Source organism: Diadema antillarum, unplaced genomic scaffold (genome assembly GCF_040938485.1).
Source record: "Diadema antillarum isolate AM-2024a unplaced genomic scaffold, OU_Dant_1.0 seq00000331_RagTag, whole genome shotgun sequence".
In the NCBI taxonomy this organism is placed as follows: Eukaryota; Metazoa; Echinodermata; class Echinoidea; order Diadematoida; family Diadematidae; genus Diadema; species Diadema antillarum.
The window spans coordinates 1,139,097-1,161,471 of NW_027271348.1; the positions used below are offsets into that span (position 1 = coordinate 1,139,097).

At 37.9% G+C, this 22,375-nt stretch overlaps 1 pseudogene; it reads right to left on the reverse strand.

Moving 5' to 3' along the window:
- The window catches only part of LOC139730741 (speract receptor-like), a 533,096-nt pseudogene that overhangs the window by 97,948 nt on the left and 412,773 nt on the right, over window positions 1–22,375 (reverse strand).

Below are 22,375 nucleotides of genomic sequence, written 5' to 3' on the forward strand. Positions count from 1 at the left end.
TTCAATATCTTGCGTTGAATTATTAATGATCTCTTTCTACTGATATTACCAAATACCACTCTTCAAACTCTCACGTCTTCGTGCAAAGAGAAGGACTTCCACCATCTCAGTCTGTGAGATGCAATATGCTGACGACAACGCCACTCCAAGTCGGACTGTAGATGACCTACAAAGGACCGCTGAACTTATACAATGCGACTTACAATTTGGGCATTATTCGCAAGTATTTAACTCGTTCAGCCACAGAAAAAAATAGTTCATGCTCTTGTATCATCCCGACTTGACTTTGGTAATACACTCCTATTTCAGCTACCACAATCTCAACTTTCACGGTTACAAAAATGGTAAAATTCAGCAGCCCGCATTGTTACCCTTACCAGGAGAAATACTCACATTACCCCTGTTTTGTCCTCACTGCATTGGTTACCTGTTGAATCTCGCATTGCATTTAAACTATTATTATTTGTTTTTCATTGCATACACGGATCTGCCTCAGAGTACAATGTTAATTTACTGACATTTTATAATCCTTCCAGATGTTTAAGGTCATCCGATTGTAGATTGCTTGTTGTTCCAAAAACGAAGAAATCATGGGGGATCGGTCATTTGCACATGCTGGACCTTACCTGTGGAATCAGTTGCCTCAAGCTATCCGTCACATTTCGAATGTTGACTCCTTTAAAGTTGCCCTCAAGACTCATTTGTTCATGACCATTTTCCAGTAGAATTGTATATTATGATGTATATTTTTTTCATTATCATTATTGTGTCATTCATTTTCATGTGCATGTTTGTGTAAGGATTTTTGTATTTCATAACTAACTCTTCTACTGCGCCTTGAGCACGTTAACTATGTGGAACTGGCGCATTATAAGTACCCTGTATTATCATTATTACAAACGCTTTTAGATGAAAGTGAACAACCTAAAGACCAAGACCCTGATCCAACCTGCACCAGCCCAGAACGACTGTCCACCCACAAGCATCAGCAGCAGCCCTTGAAGAAGGTGAACATTTCTCATATCTTAGGAACATCCTTTCAAAAACCGTCATATGTGAAAAGGACGTGGAGAACCGGATCAAGGTAGGGCACTCTGCCTTCGGTAGACATAGTAAACGTGCTTTTTTTTTTCTCAACGCGCTGACAATCCGGACAAAGGTCCTGGTCTTCCGTGCAATTGTCCTGTCTACTCTTCTCTACGCTTGTGAGATCAAGGGTCCGTTTCATGAAGTCATTACATAGAAGTCTTTACATAAATCTCAGAATGGCCAAAGTCGCTCATATGTAGCATTAACCCTAAAGGGGCCGGGCTTTTTTGGCTATCGAGATCTCGGCCATCGGTGGTGCGATCGCGATGAAATTTTGCATGCGTGAAACCCGCGTCATAATCTACAAGATTGAGTCATAAGATTTTTTTAAACAATCAATTTCTAATTTTTATTAATTAATTATGCAAATTCAGCTCAAGATCATATTTTATTCTAATTAAAAGCATTGAGAGTCTAATTTTTGATCTGTAAATCTGTTTTAGCATATTCAACAATTGTACACCAAACTTCCAAAACTCATTTCAATTCTTATGTATTTTATTGTTTTCAGAATTTCTTATGTATTTCTGTGTTTTTCAACTTTTGTTTTTTCTTTGTTCTGTCATTGGAAATTGTCACTGACCACTTTTCTACCATAATTAGCACAAAACTAATCAATGAAAGTGATTAATTGTAAAAATAATCAGGTTTTTATGACTTTCATGACAGAGCACTGTTTTCCATAGGAAATGTGCACAAAATCACAAAATTGTGCCAGTTTTGGGGTGACATTCCGTTACAAAAACGGGCGCGGCTTCGCAAAAGTATGCGCGGACGTCGCAAATTTGGTCTCAAAAGTTGCGCGAGACTTGAACAAACAAAGTCAAGAAGCCTCGCGACGAGGCCTTCTCGCGTTACAGAATTATAGCGCGAAACGTCGAGGGGGGGGGGCGGATTCCGCCCCCGGCCCTTTTAGGGTTAAGAGACGTTCAAAGAAAAGTAAAATCCATTTCAGGAAGCCTCTCAAAAGTAAGTCTTATGAACGAAAAGTCTCTCATAAGACATTCATGAAACGGACCCCTGGACGCTGTACCGCCGTGACATCAAGCGACTTGAACGCTTCCAGCAATCCAAACTACGACAAACCCTTAATATTCGATGGGAAGATCACATTACCAACAATGAGGCTCTTCTCCGCGTGTCACTACCACGCATGGGAGCCACTATTTTTCGCCATCGTCTCCACTGGGCAGGTCATATTCAGCGTATGGAGCCTTTCCGTCTCCGAAAGATCATGCTATACGGAGAACTTGCAACTAGAACAAGACCCAGAGGAGGACTGAAATTTCGTTTTAAAGATCAGCTCAAACGAATCCTGGCTAAAACTAAAACTAAAATCCAGCTATCCTCATGGGAAAAGATTTTTTTTTTCAAATGATAGAATTTATTGATTTCTCGAAGCAACATAATTATACAGAGGATGGATGAAATACATAATTATTACTTCAACACCATATAAAGCAATTTCTTTGGTACAAACAATTTAAACACTTATCTGTGTTTTTTCATGTTTTCTTTTTCAAATATTCAAGTAACTCCTTACTAGTAAAGATACAATAAAGGGTCGTGCATGCAAGGGAAAATAGGACAAAATAACTCTTGGCATTCCGAAAGCCCGCCCAGGCCCACCCGACATAGCGACGACGAGTGCACAGTGAATAAGTTCCTCAGGACCATTGGAATATACAGCTGATGAACGGAAATTCGTCAATACTAATAGGCCCCATGGAAAGAAAATCTAAAAATTAGCTAACCACATGCACCCGTCGTCTGCACGCTCAGGCAGGCCTCCGGCGAACCTCCGGCAAGCCATTGGGTCGCCAAGGATATACCCTGCCCGAAAGCATGCATACATTTACATTACACAATAAAAGCGAACTGCATACAGTTGAATAAACCCGCTTGTTTACTTAATGCATACTACTTCAACAGAGGTTGCCACCGGCAACCCGAAGAACCCCTTTCGAGCAAGGATGAAGTCGCTCTTGGCAGTGCGACAGCTCGCCCAGGCCCACCTGACATAGGGTGCGTTTATCAACTCCTTTTCCCGGCAGAAACAGGTTTTCCAAACAGCTTTCAAGGAATTTTTACGAGTTGATAAACGCAAAGCTGTTTTGAAAGCCCTTTAGAAAAGCCTTTACGAAAGGGTGCGTATATCAACTCTCCTTTTCTCGGCAGAAACAGGTTATCCAAAACAGCTTTCAAGGAATTTTTGCGAGTTGATAAACGCAAAGCTGTTTTGAAAGCCCTTTCGGAAAGCCTTTTCAAAAGCCGCAAATTTGTGGCTTTCCAAACAGGTTTCGTAAACAGGTTTTCAGAAACCTGTTTGTAAAAGCCTTTTGAAGTTGATAAACGCAAAGCTGTTTTGAAACGGCTTTGTAGGTCGCCCTATTGCGGTTACGCAACCATGCGTTTCCGGTTTCTGAAAAGACGCGCGCCACGTAAAGTGGCTCAAGACTGAACTGTTTCAATTGTAATTATGTTGATCTCATACCGTGTGAATGTTGGTTGTTGATATATGTACAGCGCTTTGATCAGGTCCTGTAAAAGCGCTCAATAAGAAATAGTTATTATTATTATTATTAAAGTGCACACGAGTACGTGTACACACGTGTATACATACAGTTGTGCGTAATGCACGCATATGCTAGGGACAGGGAGGTGTACCTCTCACCAAGGAGGTTTGAGAAGTGGAGTAACAACAGTCTCATTCCCTTTGATCCCATGTCTCATGCCGCTACTCAGAAATATTTGAAGTATGTGCTAAACTGGAGCTGCCTCACAGATAGGAAGACAATTGATTCATGTGGCATTGCAGCATGACTCGTCACTCTCAGAGGAAGATATGTCTTTATGATGGTAATTGCTTTTCGCCGTCCCTTCTTAGAAAACAAGCGGCACATTAATAGTACAGGCACAAGGATGTGCGAATAAAAATTATTGTTCGCGATGAGTTGATAAACGCAACTGTTTTGAAAGCCGTTTCTAAAGGGCTTTGGAAAGGGCTTTGGAAAGCCGTTTAAACAGGAGAAAGTTGATAAACGCAGCCGACGAAAACAAGCGGCACATTAATAGTACAGGGCTGTAGGTGGGCTTTCGAAGGGGCTTTGGAAAGGGCTTTGGAAAGGGCTATCGAAAGGGCTATCGAAAGGGCTTTCGAAAGGGCTTTCGAAAGCCGTTTAAACAGGGGAAAGTTGATAAACGCAGCCATAGCAACAGCGCGTGCATGCAAATTGTATAAAATAAAGCAGTATCATACCAGTGTACAGGCTAATGAAAAAAAATCGTCAATGGGCCCCACGAGAAGAAGCATCCATAAATTAGCCGATCGCATGCACCCGCCGCCGCCACGCCCAGGTAGGCCTTTAGAAAGCCACCGGGTTGCCAAGAACATACCCTGCCTGAAAACATGCATAAATTAGCTTACATCATAAGAACGTAAGAACAAACTCACGGGTACACAGACCTTTTAAATATTTTTATGGATACCTCCCCAGCAAAGGTTGCTCCAGGCAACCCGTAAGCCAGTCAATGTCCACCTGACGTTGCAACAACTAATGCATGCAAGGTGGATTTCAAGTATGGAATTATTTTCCACAAACAAAATTAATATACGAATAATTTATGAGTTGTGAGTGCATAGGGCACGAATATCGCACGAGGCGCGAGATAAGCCACTGGTCTATTCAACAAGGCGCGTAGCGCCGCGTTGAATAGACCAGTGGCGAATCTCGCGCCGAGTGCGGTATTACGTGCCCCAATGCACGAACAAAATCATAAATTATTCGTTTTATACAACACCTTGTCCACAATCACAGTACTAAATTAGTGACCGCTAACTCAGGAAGGCCCAAAAATAAATGTAACAATTAGGCCGAGAATTGTAAACCACCCTGTGTACTGCTTTCAAACACTCGTCATGATTCGACCACACAGTCACAGGAATCACAAACTCCGCAGGGTCTAAACCCATTCTACGCTAACGTTAGATCGAGTTAGGCCTGACTGTTAAGCCTACCTGAGACGTCGGTAGATCTAGTAGTAGGTCTAGACTTTCTCTATTTCCGAAAATGATTTTGTATAAAAACACAGAAAAATAATCAAATTACGGTTTCTCAACTTGAAATGAAGTCTTGATTTTGGGATCACTGTGGTCCACGTAGCAGATCAGAGTCAAAACTAAAAACACAGCAGTAGGTAGGCCGCAATACATGCAACTAGCTAGGTAAAGTAGCTGCGCGTACACGTTGGACGTTGCAGTACTCCGCCGCCGCGACTGGTCTGTTTACCGGCAGCGCATCGCAGCGCAGCCGGCCAGCACGTACAATGTAGTTTGCTGGCGCTTTGCTGCTGTGAGCCACAGAACTCTGTGAGCGGCCGGCCATGCATTAGTAGCCCCCCACGAAGCCGTGCTATAGTACCTTCGAGCCGTGCTATAGGCCCATGCCAGGGGCCTATTGTATGGCTGTCACTGTCAATGAGTTTGGTAGGTATTTTCTATTGAATGTCATGTGACATGTTCTTGGCCAATCACAATTCGACATCATTCTGAGGTGTTGTATAAATGTTACCAGTTACCGGGGGAAAATACCTCCATATATTTGACTACGGACCAAATGAAAATGTTGCATCAGTCCCATCCTTGAATCATCAACGAAATTAGCATGAAATAGAATATATTAATGAAGCAACAACAGACAGTTCAAATAAGTTGAACATGTCTCCATTTATCTAAAAACACAGTGATTTTACCTTGTTTTAGATATATAGTTTCCTCAATTTCATAATAATGTTTCAAAGCTTTTTTGAATAACGCCAAAGATAATATACCGTTCTTACATCTTGCGGTGAATATGTAATATTTGGCATGTAGAAAAACAGAATTCAATGTAGTGAAAGGACCATTTGAAATTCCAAATATGAAATCGTTAAATGTGAGAAAACTTCGTCTTTCAAAACTTGTCTTTGGAACTCTCTCAAAAAACGTTAAGGGCACTCCCAGAACAAATGTGAAATTGTCTCGGTTGTATCTAAACAAAAGCTGCATAAATCAGAATCTGAGAAACCAATTTGTTTTAGCAGTTTATTCACCCCGAGGATGTTGTGTAAAATTTTAAACGAAAATAACCTAATTTTGTCGACAATGAACTTTTAAAAGGAATGAGATAGATTTTTTTTTCCAGTCAGTGACTGGTTCTATCAAAATTGAATTCCATTTTTCTTGTGATTTTGGAATTTCACGAAGTTTATCAACGCACTTCCTATGAATAAATCTCCATACTTTAGGAGCTTTCTTGATATCAAGAATCAATTCTTCTTGATAATTTCTATCTTGAATTTGAGGTTTTCTGACAGCCTTTTCCCAGCTAAGAGGAATTGCAGATATGATGGAAAAAAATCCAAAAAGTTACATTGAATTTCATATTTGTTTTTAAATTGTGAAAATGAAAGGAAATTACCATGTTCATTCAACAAATGATGAATTCTTATAATACCTTTATCTATCCAATTATGCTTGATAACAACTTTTCCATTAATTCTGATGCAAGAATTGTTCCATATAACCTGATTATGAATTTAACGTTCAGGAGGGTTCTGAGAAAAAAAACTAAGTTACTCCAACAGACAAGAATTTCTCGCATGAATATATTTCTGATCTGATTAATCATATCCTTGCAATCGAGATTGCAAATCCAAAATAGGTCTCCGCCGAGATCTTTCATTGATAAATCAAAGAAGCATTTCCAGCTACCTTTACTATCAGGGTTAAAAAACGTTTAACCCATGCTGTTTTGAGACCCATAATCATTGACTGAATGTGTACCATTCGTAATCCTCCCTCACTATAATCTCCAATAATAATTTTACGTTTTATCTTATCTGGCTTCTTGCTCCATATAAATGAATATATAACAGTATAACTCCTTTATGCATATCTCATAAGATATGGACTAACGAACTTTGCTTTTGTTATTGGTGCTTATGACGTTTACATGTTGAACACTTTTGCATTGTTGCTATAGTTATTTAAAGGTACTTACTTCGATAAAAGGCGTGTTCCCCCATGTCTGGTGGCTGCTGACCCATAGTGTAATGATGCAGCCCAAAGTCGGTGACCTTCAGCACCCATCGGCTATCTACAACACAATTGCTGGACTTCAGGTTACCATGGGATCGGATTTCGCTCGAGTGCAGATATCGCATTGCCTGCGAGCGACAATTGTAATATCCATACGCAATGTTATGACGACTAATTCTGATAAGTGTTTTTACCATGATGGTAGTAATGATATTTCATTATTATAAATTATTATCATTCATGATACTCACATTATCATTGCTTTTCCTATCATTTGATAATTTGTAGGGGACTATTATACTGTCTTTCACACGACAGAATGATTACGTGTCCTTGTGCAGTCATTCCAAAATATGACCCTCATTATTACATTATCAAATTGAATTCATATTAATCGACTCTCTTACACAATATTGACCTCGGTATAGTCAACTTGGGATTTTGTTATCTATTCAATCGATTCCACAGTTTGTGAACTTTACATGGAAAAAAATAAACAATACCAACAACAAAAAAGTATCATCGCGAGCGACCATTTAAAAGACAGTGATATTAAGTCGGACAAACGTCTCGTGGGTTTTTTTTTTCATTAAAGACGATCAAGGAGGTTCAAGAGAATGGAGTCACAACTGTCGTATTTCCTTTGAAGTCACGTTCGATGCCGCCACTCGAAAGTATTTGAAGCATGTGGCAAACTGGATCTGCCGCGCAGATAGGAAGACAATTGACTAATGTCGCATTGCATAATCATCAGCCACTTTCTAAGGAAGATATGTCTTTGTGATGGTAATTACTTTTCGCCATCCCTACTTATAAAAGATAGGTGATATTAATGGTAAAGACTCGGGGATGCGCGAATAGAAATTGCGCAAAAAATGATGAAATGAAAATGAAAATTACTCGACTGGCCGTGCCCGGCCACTACTCTGATATATCTATTAATAAAGAATTATACTTGAAGATTATTCCATGTCAGTTTTATTTGTCGGAAATTTAGTGGAAAAGTAATAAAACCAGCTTTCCAGGAGGGTACAGCTTTGAACACTTTCACATGATACAGCTCTGATTTACACTTTCGCACATATTTCTGGAAGGGAGTGACCTTTGTTTAATGTGCTTTATCATTAAGTTAGATTTCGTTTCATTTAATAGGTAAACAAGCAAAATATAGCCAACATTACCTTAACGTTCAAAACGTTCAGCAAGACGGCGGCATCAAACCCCGTCATCAAAGGCACAGATGCACCTGTGGAATTCTTTTGTACATCAATAGAAAAGTGACAACTGTCTGAATGATTACAGCCAGTTGTAACTCCATCTCTTAAACCTCCTTGAGACGATATTGGTCGATTGTGTTCAGTAGGTATTAGTAGTAGACTGGACTCAAACAGAGCTTGAAACAAAGCTTACCTTCACTATATCTGAAACAAGGGAAGCAACGAACATCTCATCTAGCTTGATGTCATCATTTTCGAGAATATCCTGGATGGAACAATACAGAAAATAATCTCTTTTAAAGAGAGTTGACCAAGGTAAACCTTTTCAGTAAAGACGGTGAAAATTAACTGACCTTGGTTCAGTGAAGTGTTTCGTCTGATATGTCATTGCACTGAGCATTGTGAAATCTACATCGAGTTTGATATGGCATCTTCCCTCCACTACTGCTCATATTATGAATCATGTCAAACCATTTTACGTGTAAACATCACGCATTCGTAGGATAGATTTGCTTGTCTTAATCCTGAAAGTAACCAGAAATGCAGTTAAGAATTTTGGCAGTTCAGCTTTCCTAATCATAATTCTGCACAAGTGCTTCAAGCGACACAACAGGTGAATTTTCGTACATATCCAACCCTCTTTTTTCTCATTTTTTTTAATTAACGTGTATACATAATATATATATATATATATATATATATATATATATACTTGTATATACGTTAATGAAAGTAACCGCAGCAAGTGATTGTAATAATTGTAATTGTAAGTACAATAGTGTAATTGTAAATCGTAACCCCTCAAATAAGCAGTGGAAAATCTGATGTCCCGTACATCTTTGTAAATTTTTTTTCGCTTTTTACTGTTTCTCCAGTTTTTTGAATGATTATTTTAAAGGGAAATCAAAGTCTATGCACTTGTTTACTCCTCATTTCATAAAGGACGGATTTAAAACTATAAAGGGATACTAGATTATCCTGAAACTTGACAATTTCATCAGGCCGCGTAACATCAAGTTTTCTAACTACAGAGCACAAGAAGCATTGTGAAACTAGAAGTAAGCTGAAAGGCCAGGAGACCGCGATCTCCATCAATGAAAATCTTACAAGGAAGAGAGCCCAGGGAGAGTAATGGCCAAGAACAAGTGGGAAGAAGGCAGCTATAACAAGTAAAACTGACTTATCAAATTGGAACGATTGAAGGAATGATTAATTCAATAACAGACAAATCCATAATATGACTAAAATTGGGTTTGAGCACACAGGCAGGAAGATTCTGTTTGTCATTTGCCTTTGAATTAGCTGACATTTTTAAACATTGATTTCTGTGTTCAGAGATGCAGTTCAATAAGCTCTAATAGCTCATATCTGTATTACCTGATTTTCAGGGATTGTAATTATCTATATATCCATCTTATTATTGCACTTTTCCACTAGGGAATTTAGATATTATATTATCTGTTTGTACAATTGTTCTGAAGTTCTTTAACTAACAATTGCATTGACATTTATTGTTTCTTTGTTATTATAGTGCTTTTTTTCAACATACTTTGTATCAAAGTAATAGTAGCAGTAGTTGTGGTAGCTTACTGAAAGTGAAAGCAAAATCTCAATCTTAGAATACTTCAACATAGTCTTCAATGATCAAAATTCCAGGTTCAATTTGTAGTAAATCGGTTAAAAAGAATGATGATAATAATTTAATGAAGAATCTGTATTTTGCGATGATTTTACCTCATATTGATTATTATAGCATATCTTGGGGAAGCTGTGCAAAAATCCATAGGGATAAGATACAAAAACTCCAAAATAAATATGCCAGGGTGATTTTGAATAGAGATTATCATACATATCAAACTTCCTTGTTACGAGTGCTGAAATAGCAATCAGTTTAGCAACGTATAAAGTACCAATATTGTGTTCTTGTTTGTAAAATACAAAATAATCTAATCACTGTTATGTAAACGAACTGTAAATCACAGGACACGTTATTCTTTGAAATACCCCCTTCAATATCCCCGCCGAAGGACAGAATATAAAAGAAATTCTTTTTCATATGTCGGAACCAGTTTGTTTAATGCACTCCCTTTAAATCTTCAAACATGTACATCACTTTATGAATTTAAAAAACGATGTGAAGCCTTATATAACGATTCAACTGATTTGTAACAGTGCTATCTCTATCTCTCTCTCCCTCCCTCTCTCTCTCTCTATATATATATATATAAATGTATATATATATATATATATAAATGTATATATTTATATATATGTATATATATGTATATATATATATATATATATATATATATATATATAAACGAGAGTAAAGAGGCGGTAGACGTTGCTCAATCCTCACATTGTGATTGCATATCTGCAAGTTATATTATGCAAGATTGATGCATATAATATACACTCTCACCTGTGTAATTATTCCCTGCCGTCTCTGTCTCTTTCTCTGTAGTTATCAGTTCCGCTATTGTTTTGATCATCATTATTATTTTCTATTTGTGTATATGATATCCATGTTTTGTATCTTGTCCCCAGTCTTGACAAAGGGCAGGAAGCCCGAAAGCTTGAGTAAACTCACTTGTGAGGATTAAGCAACGTCTACCGCCTCTTTACTCTCGTTTACATACACACTCCAAAAAGATGGGGTTCATCATTAGCTGAAGACACACGACTCACACACTATATATATATATATATATATATATATATATATATATATATATGTATATATATATATTTATGTTTTTATGTATACTTGTTTATCATTAATACACTCACGATGTTTGTAGTGAAAAATGTTACCTATAATTGTACTTGGTATTTTCATGTAGAATTATATTTGTTATTCTTGCAGGGCACCTCAGGAAAGCAGTTTTACAAAACTGATCAGGCCTACCGTGCAGTGTAAAAGAAATAAAACAAAATGAATGAATCGATAGGTCAACAGTCCATGTAGTGGAAAATCTGATGTCCTGGATATGCTTTATTCATCCCCTTTTTGCTCTTTCTTCATTTCATTTTAATGGTTACTTATGGAAAATCAAGGGTTATGCACTTACTTACTCCTTATTAAAAGGAGGGATATAAAATTATAAAGGGATATCAGATTATCTTGAAACTTGAAAATCGCATCAGGTGAACTGTAAGCGTATCAATGCTAAAGTGAAGTTACTTGCATGTTTCTACAGGATTGTCATGGATGGAGAGTATCGAAAAGAAATCAGAAAAAAAAAACCCATTGGAATCCTCACTTGTACCATTTCCATCATTCCGATCTTCACATACAGATTAGAGAGGGATTACGTCCAAAATTAATGCCCAACAATCATGACAATGAAACAGAATCATGTTGACCAAACCATACGCAAGCCTCGTATTTTGACATGGCATAAACTGAACGGGGTCATTCCACGACACCAACGAGTCATACAACCCTTGAGTTCGACACTACGCAAATAAGGCTCACGAGTTTGACATTAGGTAAAAAAAAAAAAAATGGGTTAGACATTACAAGACGGGGCTTTGTGTCGGTCTTGTGGGCCATGTTTCCTTCAGTGTCGAAAGTATGGGCTGTATGACTCGCGGGCCGCTGTATGAATCGTAGGTGTCGAACTCGAGACTTGCACCCAACTCAACAGATACATTGTATATCTGAGCTCATTGTGTCTCTGCGGTGATGGTATATTCTTAGCACAGGCAAGTAGTTATCCGAACAGCTCTCATTCCTTTGGTTTTGTACTGTTTATTGTCAGGTGTTCCGGAGTTACTGGTAATTAGAGTATGGGGAAACTTGAAATACTGTTTCTGCATTGTTTGAGATGAAATGCAAAATGGAATAAGTTAGAATTGAATTAAAAACTTCGAAAAGGCAGAGACTTTCTAAATGAAATTCCGTTATCGATTGCATTAAGGCAACTCTGTAACAGACTGTAGAAGTTAGCATAATCATAAGTTATCATACATAATAACAAACCAGGAAAATACTAACCTGCAAACTTCCTCTACTGCAGTATTCAGTGAGGATACTGATATTCGGCGCTTCTGCACAAGCGCCAATGAATTGGCACAGGTTCGGATGACACATATCGCGCATCTGCAAAGATATATTCCCAAGAAGTATAACAAGGTAGTCTTGTCATGTGTGCATCTACCTACTATATTCCTAAGAAGTAACGTAATCTTCTAATATGCCTTCCTCCTATATGCCCGCGAACTCTATTGCAGATGGGATTAGACATATAAATGGTATGATATAAGTATTATTGTCCGTTCATTTATTGATGAATAAATTTGATTTTCATTAGTGACATATAAACAACGAAAAATATATTACTCAAATACAATCCTACAAACTTACATACGATATACATACTATTATACACATATACATAATTATATTCTTTCATATAATTACAAATATTATCATTACAATTATCAAATTTCAAAAACGTACTATTCAAACCTTTATTTACAATACAATTACTTAAATTACCATGTAAATAATACCACATAAATAACCACAATTAGATATAAATATTATCATATACACATTTCATAAATACATATGTGTGTGTTTTCTATCTCTGCAATCCGACATCCTGATTTCCCGACATGAAAAAAAAAAATACAATTCCAGAAAACATAGATAATGCTCTTCACTAAAAGAATCAACTTCTACTATAACTTAACCTCAAAGTCTAATACACATCCTTGCATTCTTTAAATAGTTATTATTCAATCAACAAAAATATTTACTAAAAATGAAATGTCAAATATACATCAACAAATTGCAAATATTTTCATCATTAAAGAAAATACATTGTATCTCCATTCTCATAAAAACGCTGTCAACATAAATTTATAAAGAACAAAACATATCTTCCTTAAGTACAATCATAAAAACTTACATATTAACACAAATGATTATACGAACTTACATTTCATTCATACATAACGCTGCAACTATCATTATCAAAACCTAAATTCCTACCTCACTAAAATAAAACAATAGTAAATAGACATAGACGTGTATGTGTGCCCGTTGATGACTTCCCGCCAGTACTTTCAGCACGTTAGACATCTGAGATCAAGATGATATGACAGCTTGAATTAAACTACGGTATCTTATGAGGATAGGATTTTGGAATTATAGTAATTGCTATGAAGATATTCTATGCCCAAATATTCTTATGATTATTCTCATCAAAATATGGAAGGATGAGTAACTCTAGTAATTTACCACCTTACTGAGCTGTTACTGCGGTACTCTCGAGATTTGCGAAATTGTGAGAAGGAAGGCATATTCTGGTTGATTTTGCTGAAAGCATAACATCTTTGCGACTTCAGCTTCAATTACCGTCTCTTTTTTCTGTTATCACGAGGGTTTTAGCCTGACATGCATATGGTGCTAATGTCGATGATAACATCTTGTATAACGACAGCGTCAGTGATTGTCCCTGTATTGTACTAATAACAGAAGCTGGTCCAATAGCAGTGATGAAATGGACAGGAGAATCAATTTACCATTAAGTGTACTTACGACTTTCAGTTCCTTTCGAAGAGCACGGCTCATCTCAATGTGCTTCTTGTAGACCGGTTTGATTGCCACCACTGTGTTTTTGTATCTCCCGACGCGAGTAAACACCTGACCACGCCCAGATAAAGGGTCAGCATTCATTGATCCACGGGAGTCATGTGTGGCAAGGCTGAGCTGTGAACGCGTAAAGCGATCATAACAGAAATGCGCAATAGATTAAAGTGATCGTACATTTTTGGTTGAGACCTAATTTCAGGTTTCTAACATTTTTTGGTGAGATAGTGAGAAACCTTTTATGAATTATGAAAGAGCATGTAATTCTATTATTAATTCAACGTTTATTTGATGAAAATTGGTTTTGAAATGGCTGAGATATCCAAAAAAGAGCGATTCTGATAAAGTGTGGGACGCACATTTTATTACGATCGCTTTGTTTTACTTTGTTTTTGGATGTTTCATTTATTCCAAACCCGATTTCCATCAAATAAACTTTGAATTCCTCTTAGAATGGTATGCTCTGTACTATATCATAAGTGCTTTCTTGGTATCTCGCAAAAAGTTAAAAGCCCAATTCTCATCTCCACCAATACTGTACTATCCCTTTAATGCCCATGAGACAGAGAGAGAGAGAAGGATTTTACGTATTCAACAGGAATTTTTCAAAATGTAGGCAGAGTAAATACAAGCTTGTATGCGAGAGAAAGTGGAACTAATTCTACACAATCATGAAAAATTGCAAAACAAAATGCGAACAAATATCATTATAAACAACTTTAACAGATAGGGATTGTTATAGTAAAGCAGGGGAGAAAAAGCATTTGAATTTAAATGTTCAATCAGCAGTGTGATGTCGTATCTTTGTATTGCATGCTATCGGTTCCAATAGCAGACTATTCCTATCGAGTCCAGCTCTGTCCCAAAGGTAAAAGGAAAAAATTGAGGATCACATTTGTGGAGAAAGGAATGTTTTGTTGTTTGAATTAGTACCTTATAGGTAGTCTAAACATAATTAGTACTGTCCAGTCGTGTTCTTTAACAGCTTTACACTTGTCTTGAACTGTACAAATTGATGTTGAATTGACCTTTGTCTTGTTCTCTTTCGATTAAACGTGTACACTGACGAATCGTATATAAGCTGTATATAGTTAATTGTATAATTCTCTCCCTACTGTGAAGCTCCACATAAGCCGTTACCCTGCTCCCGTGGACCACGCTTTTAAACTGCACGTCGTTATAATCAATCTTCCACAGCAGACTGGCAAGTTCCTGTTCGTAGCGCCAATTTCTGCGTATAAGTACAAAATCGCGTCAAAGTTTTAGATCAAACTTCTATCATTATTTTTTTTCTTCAATTATGCAAATAGATGCTCACATAAAATCACCGTCTACGAAACCAACAAATATTTCAAACATGTGAGATTCTTGAAAAATTACAATACTGTTAAAACTGTTAATACATTGTAATATGGTAGTTTTAAATTGTCATTCATCAGTCTTTAAAAAAAAAAAACACCACACGAACAAACAAGACAACTAGGTTCAAAAAGCAGCAGCTCTGCACAGGTTACATTAAAGAAAAAGAGTTTATCTTTCATGGAATACCATGATAGTAATGATAATGAAAATTAGAAAAAAATGACAGTAATGATTACCACTCTGATTAATACTATTATGAACTTGATGTTGCTAACATTGTCGATATCAAAATATAATCATCGTTATCAGCATTCCTGCAGACATATTCTAAAGGCTGTCGTGTGTTAGATGTGGACTTACACAAACTCGACTACTTTACACGCCGGTATAAGAAGCATTCGCCCAATGTTTGGAGATAAAAATACAAGAAATGTAAATGAATTATGGCTTTACAAAATGAATGCACGCAAAGCTATTTCAGGCCAAACGCATTTGCTCATGAAAAGTTCGTGATTTCATTATAAAGTACTAGTAATATGGTCCCGTGAAGTGAGATATGTCTGCATCAAAAGTATTGTGCTGAAGGGTTATCTATATAACGACAATGATCGTAATAATGATACGAAATACAGCTCATCTCAGTCCGATTATCACTGTGGAAAAATTATGAGGTATGAGATCAAATACCTGTAGACGATAGTAGCAATTATGATCACCAGGAGAATAATCCCAGAGATGACACCTGCAACGATATGAAGCGTGTATTTCGTCTTGCATTTAGTACCATCGAAACCACACGGTGGCTCAGCTTTCGGCGGCTCACCGTTGGGCCAGTGTATCTTCATCCCCTTGTGGGCTGCATACACCTGGGAACGGAAGGGAAAGTAGATCACAGAGCCACAATGTAAACTTTCAATTAAAAAAAGCTGCACTGGACGATTTCACAATGAATTGTTTTGAAGCCATGAAATTACCATGATTATATAATTTGTGTTTTGCTATATTCCATCAGTGATTTAAGATGGAGACTTTTTATTGTATTATAGATTATAACGAAGTCGTGTTACATTATTCCTACTCAAGGACTCCAGTCCCAGTGTGCAGTGGAGGTAAATACCCATGATTTAAAAGGAAGTAGACACTTACAAATATGTAAAATGTCAACATTGCTAGATAGTACTTCCCGTCATTAAATTTGCTGATTTGTGTATTCATGTATGCGTCATCATTCAATACATGTAGAAAGTAGGCACTTCTCGGAGTTGTGCATTACTTCATGAATCTCTCCCTCTTCTCTCTCTCTCTCTCTCTCTCTCTCTCTGTACGTGTGTGTGTGTGTGTGTGTGTGTGTGCGCGCGCAGTTTTTTTTTATTTGGGATTTCACCGTCTTCTTTCTGTCCTTTTCTTTATTCTTCATCATTTTTGATCTATCGTCTCGCATGACATTTTGGTTCTTTCCAATCTTCCCCTCATTTTCGTCAACCGTAAACGCAAAAACGACTTCTCGCAGTATCACGCGTGCTTTTAGCACGTAAATACAAGGAAATTTGCGAGTGAAGACGTGTTCCAGTTAAGAAACTGCGGCGTAGTGTTAAATCAATAGGTCCACTTGATGATTCATTGCGGCGTCATTCAGGTCAGTACTGGTGAATATCATCCAAGCATGCTCCCTCCTTATGACTCCATTATCATCTTCATTCTTGTCTGTTTACGAATCGTCATCTTATTGTAAGACTGTGGCGTGCAAATACAACTGTATTTTGCTGGCTATCTTCGGTATCAATTTTTTTCCGTTGAATTTTGTCTCACAAAGCAAAAGGCATGTAACCCAAGCGGTAACCTGACAGCCACATAAGCTAATGAAAATCATGCCAATGTGGAAAAATGATGATATTTCCAGTTTACAGCTCATGCTTATCGAAGATTCAGACATACGCTGTGGGTACCTGAAGGAACGATGGTTAGAACCTTCCGCACTGTTAACTCTCCATTTGATAGCGTGCCATGAACTAGGGCTTAATTCAATATCTGTATAAATTCGACGTGCGTCCAACCATCGTTATCACTTTACATTTTGTCGTTCCGAAGACTTCTAAGGGCTTTTTACACTTGTAAATTTTTGCTTAGTCCCGTACCAACGGTGGGGCTAAGCCCCCCCCCCCTAGCCCCACCGTTGGTACGGGACTATCCTTAGCCCACTTTCTGCTTACACTCGTTTTTGCCAAAGTGGGCTAGCCCCACCGATAGTCCGGTACTAGCTGGCCCTGCAAAATAGCAGGGTTAGCATCGCAATTGCGGTGCCAAGCAAGTGAGTGTAAACAGAACGAAAAAATAATCCGGGGCTAAGCGACGGAGAGGAAGTCCGACCCCCACTGACCAATCAGAAACGAGGTAATCAAGTGCTGCCGGTGCGTGCGTGTACGTGTACAGTGCACAGCATAATCATGAATATTCATGTGGTTTGGAAAGTCCGGGGCTAAGAAAATACGAGTGTAAAAAAGGTCAGTTTTTCTCCTTAGCCCCGGACAAGAGATAGTACGGGACATAAAATTATTGATTGATTGATTTACTTTATTTCTGCATGGGAAGAAATAATGTGTAAACTACTCAGAACATTTCAATGATACCAAGACATTTATTTAAAAAAAAGTAGAAATGCGGCTGGATGAACATAATCATTTAAAGAGGCAAGAAACGATCGAAAACGACGCATACAAAATATGGGTTCACGGGGTCAAAATACTAGTGCAAGGTAATGGATAGTTTCTCGCGTTAGGTGTGTGAAATTGTTGCGTTATTTTTCCTTTTTTTCCGATTTTATTACTTTCCTTATTCGTTCCCTTACTCAAAGTAGCAATATCAGAAAAAAAAATGCGGATTTAATGTCATCCCTAACCCTTAATCCTAACCCAAGAACCCAAGTAAGCTGACTACTGACTTTCAGTTTGACCCCAAAGGTCGCAGAGAAAAATGACGCCGAGAGTGAAACTTAGCGCTGGCTTCAGCTAAAATTTAATAAATTCGGGTTTTTCTTTAGGCAGGGATGACATACACAGTCGATGGATTGCGGTTTTGAATAAATATAGGAATTAGGAATTGAAAAGGGAAAAGAAAAAGAAAAAGAAAAAGAAAACAGCGTTGTAGACCTTGTTTTGGGTAATGTATAATGATTGTAAGGGCCTTGCCAACAAGGCGCTTACAAGTTTACAGACTGCTTCACACTAGAGCATATCGAGCCAATGAAGGCCCAACGTATTCGAAAATTCGGAATAGTCCAATCTGGAACTTTGCCAAAACGAGTGCACAACGTAAGCATGGCCTTAGTGTAACACATGGCTAAGAATGTAACATATACTATTTATTGTAACCTCCTTCAACGTTCACACGAAAGGGCATACTGTGAAATATTGTATTCATAAAACGAGGCCCATGGCATGGTGCCGTGCCAGGAAGGTTTGTTTGTCGTATTAGGAACTTTGTTGCATTGGTAAAGTTAATAGGTTGTATGCAAAAAAAAAGTAGCAATTGCGACAAGCAAACGCTTTTGCTAGCAAGCACAAGCAATTGCTTGCTACCCGCAAGCTATTACTTAGCAACCAAGCATTTGCTTGAAAACATATGCATAGAACGGACATTTTGCTTGTTCTTGCAAGCAATTGCTTACGTTTTTCCAAGCTCTGTTGAACGACCTTGAGATTTTGCTTAACTGGGACCTTCGCTTTTAAGCATCATTTTCATATTCATAAAATGTAGGCCAAAGTTGTGTAGGAGTAGCATAAGTCTACAAGAAATTTCTCCCAAGATATATAGGAAACTTTTCGTATCAACACGGGGAATGAAGGTAAAGTGGTTAGCACGCAAAATATGATAAGAAACGGGTCTGTGGAGAGCAAAGACCCCGTTTACAGTGCGGGGCCGGGCTCGGCCGCGGCTCGGCCGCGGCCGAGCCCGGCCATAATTGCGCGGCCGAGCCCCGCAATTTTGTCCGTTTACACTGCTGGGCTCGGCCGCGCTTTTGATTCAAACCTTTCAATATTTTGTCGTAGTGGCGCTCTGCTTGTAAACAAACGCAATTTGGTATTGTCTGGTTTTCAGACCCTTGCCAACTGAATACCGTGGCGACAAAGTCGCCGTTCGGGCAAAGGCCTTTGCCGAAGGAAAAAAATCCTTTGCAACACAAAACCACCTTAAACTATACTAGTTTTCGACGTTGAGGGGATTAATATCCTGAATAGCGAAATAGTACAGGCAGAGGGTTTGGAAGCCAGACTAAAATTGGCCGCGCATTTGGCCCAGTTTGCGTTTACACTGAGAAAAGGCCAGGCTCGGCCGCGGCCGAGCCGCGGCCGAGACCACCTCTAGAGCGTGGCCAAATGCGAGGCCAATCTTGGCCTCGCATTTGGCCTTTTGCGCGTTTACACAGAAATGAAGGTGGGCTGGGCCGCGGCCGAGCTGCGGCCGAGCCTCGCACTGTAAACGGGGTCAAAGAGACCTCTCTCCACGTGCGACCTGGCAGACCTAAGCTGCGGATTTTTAAAACGTAGGATAGCGACAGGCAGACTAATGAATTATTCAAAAGCCGGGCTGTAAGCATCAAGTGCGCAAGCGCGTGGCACAACGCTAAATTGTTTCTGCGTGTGGGTCTTGGCCTTGTTTCGACCTACATGTACTAATCATTTGGCCCATGGGGACATGTTTAATTCAATCGGCTTGGGCCGTTCATTTACCAAACTTAGATTACGCAAAGCGTTGTTCTGTTCGTATGCTATTAACAAAGTATTAACAAACAAGTTTTTTTTTTTTCATTTCACTTTCAATTTACACCATGCTGCCCAATAAACTTTGTTTTCATTTAAGTTTTGATTCATACCATATTGCCCAATAAACATTCTTTTGTTACATTACAGCTCCTTTCATGTGGCACTTTCCATGTTACGCACAGGATATGCGAAGGAGCCTTGTCCCTACTTTCCAACAAATCCCACCCCCCCCAAAAAAAAAAACAACAAACAAACCAACAACAACAACAACACAACAACAACAGGGGCCCCTGCCAAAATAAAACTTTACTTAGAATAAAACTTTAATTAGAAATTTGGTATTAGAATTGATGGGCCAGTTTTAATGATAACTCCCACCATCAAAATTAATTTTTATCATGTATACTATTACGAAACAGGTTTAGCCTGCTAGACAGTGGATGAAGGCAAACCCATAGACTGCGTAGTCTAATTGCTGTAGTTTTGTTTTAATGATTGTAAAACACTGTATCCATTATTTTATTTCCATGCAATGATCATCCATCACAGAACACACATTCGCACATACCCTCTGGGTCCACTGCCCCCCCCCCTTTACACTGAAACAGGGAAGGCATTATACTACATACAATCGATATTGCATAATACAACAATACAACAGTTAGTTACCCATGTGCCTGTAATGATGTTCTCTCTTCTCAACTGTGTTATTTTTCATTAACTTCTAGGCTTCAGGTGCTATAAAAGTGACTTATTTTTTATTCACTGTTATACTTGGTCATCTGGATCAAGTGTCGTTGTGAAATGGGTGAATAACTATACAAGCTCTCATCTACATTGACAACTTTCCAATGTAATATGCTTTGTTCTAAGCACAAAACAACATACAGTGTAACACTTTGCACTGATTGAAAAAAATAAGATAAAGCTTAAACTTAAATGTGTTTTGCCAATAGCAAAATTTTCAATGCTTTACTCTACGTTGATTGCTCAGTATCTCAATTATGGTATTTTAGCTTGGGGAAATGCTTCATCAACATTATTCAACATGATTCTATTACTACAGTGAAAGGTTCTTAGAATAATCAATCATATATTTTACCTATGATCATACTCATAATTTCTATATTTAGAATAAAATTCTTGAAATTATTGATACACACACACACACACACACACACACACATATATATATATATATATATATATAAAACCCATTTTCTTTGCTCAAAGTTTTCGCTATATATATATATATATATATAGATAGATAGATAGATAGATAGATAACAGGTGCAACTCGGTAAATTCATGTACAATTTTCATAACAATAATCTCCCATCAGTATTTAATTCAATATTTGTTTTTAATAACACAATAGTACCTAACAAAACAGTCTACCTGCATCCCCCTCTATACCCTTAAGGCGAACTTTTTCTTTGCTCAAAATACTTTGTTTACCGTGGATCTAATGCTGCAATGAAAAATTCAATTAGTATTGACACTTTCAAAAACAAGTTAAAAAGATCTTTATTCAGTCGATACTGAAACACTGAATACATGGCACAACCATGTTTTTAAGTCAAGTGATTGTCTTCATTTCTTGAATGCGGATCTATATATTAGACAAACTATCTGACATTCTGAATGTATGTTGACTTCCTCGTCCCATGACCCTTTTGTCCTGTTTTTATTTGTTGGGGATTTGCACAGATTTTCGGTGTCTGTGACCGTGTTTGTGTGTTTTTTAATGTGTGTGTCTGTCATTGTCCTATTGCTTTACTTGTATGCCTCTTCCTCTTATCCCTTCTGAATCGTTCATGTACGCAGGTATGTAAAGACTTTTTTTTCGTTTTACTCAGGGAACTTGCTAGTTCTGGGTTTATTTGTTTGTTTTTTGTACAAATTCCCTCCATATTTTCCCATATTCCTTTACTAGTGTGAATTCATGATGATGAACCATGTAAAAACCATGTATTTATATGTATTTCTTGGTGCAGACGTACATGTACTATATTTTTGTATTATTGATTATTTGCATTTGCATCAGTGCTCCGTGACATTTCACCTTCTTGTCTTCTTGTACAAATTCACTTTGCTACTTTGCAATTATTTTGTACTATTTGGATATCTAAAACAAATGATATGAAACGAAATGAAATGAAAGTACAATTTAGGCCCCTGTTGCGGCACAAATTGTCGCCCCTGCACAATTTATCGCCTGGCGACAAATTGTGCTGCTCGTGCAGTTCCCAATTTTTTACCTCAA